Source organism: Otolemur garnettii, unplaced genomic scaffold (assembly GCF_000181295.1).
Source record: "Otolemur garnettii isolate 467f Iridium unplaced genomic scaffold, OtoGar3 scaffold00009, whole genome shotgun sequence".
In the NCBI taxonomy this organism is placed as follows: domain Eukaryota; kingdom Metazoa; phylum Chordata; class Mammalia; order Primates; family Galagidae; genus Otolemur; species Otolemur garnettii.
In genome coordinates, this window is record NW_003852404.1 from 7,133,781 (window position 1) to 7,139,697 (window position 5,917).

Here is a 5,917-nt window from a genome sequence, read left to right on the forward strand (position 1 = left end):
GGGTCATGGGAACCCCAACTTGAAGCTGGTCCAGCAGAAGTTCTGGAGGCTCAGACTTGCAACTGGTGTCTGAAGAAGGGGCAGTCTTGGGGACCAAGCGCTCATGCTGTGGAAGATCCAGTTCCATGTTCACGATAAAACAATAGCAATAATAACAGCAAACACTTATATAGCACTCTCTCCATGCCCAGCTCTGTTTGAACCCTTCATGTGTACCGCCAAGTGTGTTGACACATGCCTATAATGCCAGTTACTTGGGAGGCTGAGGCAGAAGGATCCCTTGAGCCCAGGAGTTTAAAACCAACCAACCTGGGAAAAATACTAAGAGTCTATCACTACAGAAAACTTCCAAAAATTAGCAGGGTGTAGTGGCACAGGCCTGTAATCCCAACTACTCGAAAGGATAAAGCAGGATGATCACTTGAGCTAAGAAGTTCAAGTTGGCTCGGCACCTGTGGCTCAAGTGGCTAAGGCGCCAGCCACATATACCTAAGGTAGCAGGTTCAAATCCAGCCTGGGCCCACCAAACAACAATGATGGCTGCAACCAAAAAATAGCTGGGCGTTGTGGCGGGCAACTGTGGTCCCAGCTACTTGGGACGCTGAGGCAGAAGACTCACTTGAGCCCAGGAGTTGGAGGTTGCTGTGAGCTGTGATGTCACCGCACTCTACCAGGGGGACAGCTTGAGGCTCTGTCTCAAAAAAAAAAAGTTCAAGGTTGCAATGAGCTATAGTAGGGCCACTATTATTCAGCCTGAGCAAGACCCTGTCTCTAAACAATAAACAAACATTTCAGGCTCAGGCTGTGGCTCAGTGAGTAGGGTGCTGGCCACATACACCAAAGCTGGCAGGTTCAAGCCTGGCCCGGGCCTGCTAAACAACAAAAACAACTATAACCAAAAAATAGCGGGGTGTTGTGGTGGGCGCCTATAGTCCCAGCTACTTGGGAGGCTGAGGCAAGAGAATTGCCTAAACCCAGGAGTTAGAGGTTGCTGTGAGCTGTGTGACACCACGGCACTCACCGAGGGCGATAAAGTGAGTCTCTGTCTCTACAAAAAAAAAAAAAAAAATGAAAAAGGACTTTTGTCATGAGTGGCACACGTGGGGCAACCCAACTGCTCTTCATGAGGAATCGACATCAAGAGATTTCAGAAGCGTAATTTTTTGGTACCTGGGCAACTGGTGATCGTTGGCCCCAGCGCCCGTGTTTATTATGAAGAAAAGATAAGAAATCTCGCTCACCTCTTTTTTTCTATGTGGAAAGGGCAATTGAAAGTAATATCTGTGATGGGTAACAGAGCAATAAAGTGCAAAAAAAAAAAAAAATGAAACAGGTGAAGTTAGGAAGGGGGAAAAGCCACAGCTCGGGGTGAATGTGGGGGGTTCATAGCAAAGGCAGCTATGAACACATCCGGATGCTCCGCCCAGGAGCCCAGACCCTGCAGGCCCATGTGTCAGCCCCATCTGCACCAGGAAAGCAGGCTTATCTGCTCCTGAGGGCATCCGCACCTCCTCTCCTCTGGGGAGGACAGGCAGAGTGCTCAGGGCTAGCTGCTGAGCCAAGGTAGAGGTTGGATTTCTCTGCTTGGGGCCTGGCCAACGAGCCCAAAAGGACAGGAGACAAGGTCTTTGCTTCCTGGCATCAGGTTACTGCTCCAACTCAGAGCTCAGAGTGCCAGGCCTGGCTCCCAGGGGTGAGAGCTGCTGCTGCTCAGCTGACAGCGGGGACAGAGCTGAGGGCCTGTTCTAGAAGTTGCCATAAGGATGGAGAGGATGTGGCTCTGGCTCTGAAGAGGGGTGGCAAGGAGGGAGTCTGGGGGACGTTGTGAGCCTCCAGCCTTGCCAAGCAGACCAGGCTTGGAACTGGGAGTCTGGCAGAAGGTCCCCAGCAGGGCAGGGCCTGGGCCTGGGGACAGGGAGGCAGCATAGCTGCCAGGGCAGGGACTGCAGTGACCCTTGGTGGGGTGGGGAGGGCATGTAAAGGGACCTCAGCTCCCCCTCGCCTGCCTGGGCTGTGGCAGGAGGGCCTGGCCACAGCTGTAGCCTGGCACCAGCCCCAGAAACCTTCATCGTCCCCAGTTTCACCGCCCAGGCCTGGGAGGCTCCATAAGTTCCCTGGTCTCCCAGATGAAAGACGCTTTCTAAGAGTCATAAAACCGGCCCCACTCAGAACAATGGGCCCTTATCCGGCTGTGTTCTTCACATAAACTCCCATTAGCAACACACCAGAAACTGCGGGCAGCAGTTTTATAGACTGGCTTTTTGGACCAGCCCCAGAGCTCATTAATATCTACTCCCTTTGCTCTACTGAAGCTGCATCCACTCACTCCCATTCACACAGGCCTACTGTGCGCTAGGCCTCCGGGCAGCCCTGCAAGGAAGGTGGCTTTGTCCTGATTTATGAATAAAGAGACTGAGGCCCAGAGAGGTTAGGTGACTTGCTCAAGGTCACACAGTGGGAAAGTGGAAGAGCTAGGATTTAAATCCAGAGACTATGATGGTTCCACTGCACTCTACTCTGGGTGACAGAACAAGATCCCATTGCTTAAAACGTTAAATAAATAAACACAATAAATAATTCCAGAGTTCATGCTTTTTCCTCTAGACCAGTGACTTCAACCAGTGTGCCATGAAAGGATCTTAGGTGTGGTGCAAAAAGCTTTAAAAGATGGCTCAGCACCTGTAGCTCAAGCGGCTAAGGCACCAGCTACATACACTGGAGCTGGCAGGTTTGAATCCTGCCCAGGCCCGCCAAACAACAAAGACAACTACAACCAAAAAATAGCTGGGCATTGTGGTGGGCGCCTGTAGTCCCAGCTACTTGGGAGGCTGAGGCAGGAGAATGGTTTGAGCCCAGGAGTTGGAGGTTGCTGTGAGCTGTGATGCTACAGCACTCTACCCAGGGGGACAGCTTGAGGCTCTGTCTCAAAAAAAAAAATTTTTTTTTAAAGGTCATTAATTTCAAAAGAAGTTCAAAGCACAATAAGTATATTCTTTTTTTTTTACTCTTTTCTTTTTTAATTAGTATAATTTAAGTGTGCTGCAATAGTTTATCTATAGGTTCGAGTGGGCTGTGAGATAGAAAAGGTTAAAAAACATTGGTCTAGACCATGTGGCCTCCAGTTAAGATCACCCAACTCGGCTCGGCGCCTATAGCTCAACTGGCTAAGGCGCCAGCCACGTACACCTAAGGTGGCGGGTTCGAATCTAGCCTGGACCCGCCAAACAACAATGAAGGCTGCAACCAAAAAATAGCCGGGCGTTGTGGCGGGCGCCTGTGGTCCCAGCTACTTGGGAGGCGGAGGCAGGAGACTCGCTGGAGCCCAGGAGTTGGAGGTTGCTGTGAGCTGTGATGCCAGGGCACTCTACCCAGGGGGACAGCTTGAGGCTCTGTCTCAAAAAAAAAGATCACCCAACTCCTTTCCTGTTGAGCCCAGGAGGTTAAGCTCCCAGCAATGAGCATCTTCTGAGACCTCAAAGCCTTTGCCGGGAAGGTCAAGGTGACTCACCCAACAGGTCAGCAGGGACACTCAGCACATCAGGGACATCATGTGAAGGAGGTCCTGTACCCCTTCCCTCAGCTGAAACCCAGAGTCCCCACTGTACCTCTCGCTGAAAGTCCTCAACTCCTATTCCTCCTGTGAAGGCCCCCTAGGATAATGACAGCCCCCTTTGTTGTATGTGTGTCTGGCACACCAGGCTCTGCACTCTTTTTTTTTTCCTTTTTTTTTTTTTTATTAAATCATAGCTGTGTACATGAATGCAATCATGGGGTACACTGTGCTGGTTTTATATAGGCTCTGAACTCTTTATGCATTAGCCCATTTACTCTTGCAAGAACTCCGTAAACTGGCTGCTTTCATAATCCCTGTTTTACTCTGAAACCCAGAGACATAAGTAGCTTGCCTAAGGTCACACAGCAAGGAAGCACCGGATTCCAGGTCTATGGGACTCTACACCACCACACTCTCCAAAACTTTACAATTCAGGGTTCCACACATACTCCATCCTCACCTGCTACATCCAAGTCCTGGTTCGTAGCCCTGAGTGTCACCCCACAGGCACGGATAATGATAATAAATCACTCTTTAATGGGCATCTTCTAAGTACTAAGCCCCTGCATCATCTATCTACACGACAACCGTCAGTGTTGATCCTGCAATTCCCATACAGGAGATGAGAAAACTGAGGATCAGAAAGGGGAATTGTCTTACTCACAGTCACACAGAGCAGGGAAGTGGAGGGGCCAGAGTGTGAACCCACTTTTGTCTTGTTCCAGAACCACTACTCCTTCCAGGTAAGTCTGCACGACAGTTAGACCAGGCCACCCCAGTGGACTGGGCACACATCCAACAGATACTCCTCAGCACCTAGGATGTGCCCAGCTCTGTTTCAGGAATAGTGGGTAAAAAAGACTGATCTGTAGGCTCGGCGCCTGTGGCTCAAGTGGCTAAGTCACCAGCCACATACACCTAAGGTGGTGGGATCGAATCCAACCTGGGCCCGTCAAAACAATGACAGCTGCAACCAAAAATTAGCCAGGCGTTGTGGCAGGCGACTGTGGTCCCAGCTACTTGGGAGGCTGAGACAGGAGACTCGCTTGAGCCCAGGAGTTGGAGGTTGCTGTGAACAGTGATGCCATGGCACTCTACCCGGGAGGACACCTTGAGGCTCTGTCTCAAAAAAGAAAAGACTGATCTGGCTCAGTGCCCGTAGCTCAGTGGTTAAGGTGCCAGCCATGTGCACTGAGGCTGGCAGGTTTGAACCCGGCCCAGGCCCGCTAAACAACAAAAAAATAGCTGAATGTTGTGGTGGGCTCCTGTAGTTCCAGGTACTTGGGAGGCTGAAAGCAAGAGAATCACTTAAGCCAGAGAATTTGAGGTTGCTGTGAGCTGTGACACCACAGCACTCTACTGAGGGTAACATAGTGAGACTCTGTCTTAAAAAAAAAAAAAAGAAAACGACTGACCTATGCCGGCCCCCATCAGCCCCATGGGGAACCACCAGGGACCCTCTGACTCTTTCTGGCCACTGCCCAGCTCCATCTATAGCTGCCTCCCAGAGCTCCCAATAACACCCCACACCTCCCTCGGTTTCTAGGGGCTTTCCAGAGCGCCTGCCCTGCCTCTGTGAAATCAGCCTACAGCTCCTCACCTCAAGGTTTATTCTACCCTAAGATGCTTCACAACCAGCTTTTAACTGGGCAAACCAGACCAGCCGCTGTGGCGCCCTGGGCTTCCCCTAGAGAAGCCCTCAGACCCGCACACCAAGTCCCCAGATGACACGGCTGGCACCCACAGCCCCTTTGTTGAGGTGAGTGGCTTGTAGACTGCCCCACCCTGAGAAGCTGGCTTGGAGCCTGCCCTGTGCCCCGAGAGGAAGGTACTATACCCATCCCATGCTACTGTGAGCAAACTGATAAACAGAGACATCGAGGTCATGTCCAAGGTACTGTAGTGCTTGTTAAATTATCTGTTACCCCTGCTATGCCACAATTCCCCTCAGGGCAGGTTTATGTCTGTTTTGCACGTGGTTGTATCTCCAGAATGCAGTGCCTGGCACGGAGCAGGTATCCAATAAACCATCTTTGGACAAATGAAGGGATGGGTGGATGAATTACAGGTGGTGGATGAATGAATAGAGAGAAGAAGGATGGACAGATGAATGGATGATGGAGATGGACAGATGGATGGATGGATGGATGGATGGATGGGCAGATAAATGAATGGGTAGATGGAAGGCAGGATGACAGATGGATAAATACAGTTGAAAAGTAAGAGCCAGGCTCATTGCCTATAGCTCAACCGGCTAGGGCACCAACCACGTACACCTAAGGTGGCAGGTTCAAATCCCCAGCCCGGACCCGCCAAAACAACAATGATGGCTGCAACCAAAAAATAGCCGGGCGTTGTGGCGGG

General features: G+C 50.9%; 1 non-coding gene across 1 annotated transcript; it reads left to right on the forward strand.

Moving 5' to 3' along the window:
• Positions 1-1,071: 1,071 nt before the first annotated feature.
• LOC111723283 lies at positions 1,072-1,205 on the forward strand. The gene has a single exon (XR_002771856.1). It is a non-coding gene; the product is annotated as a U11 spliceosomal RNA (small nuclear RNA).
• Positions 1,206-5,917: the final 4,712 nt, after the last annotated feature.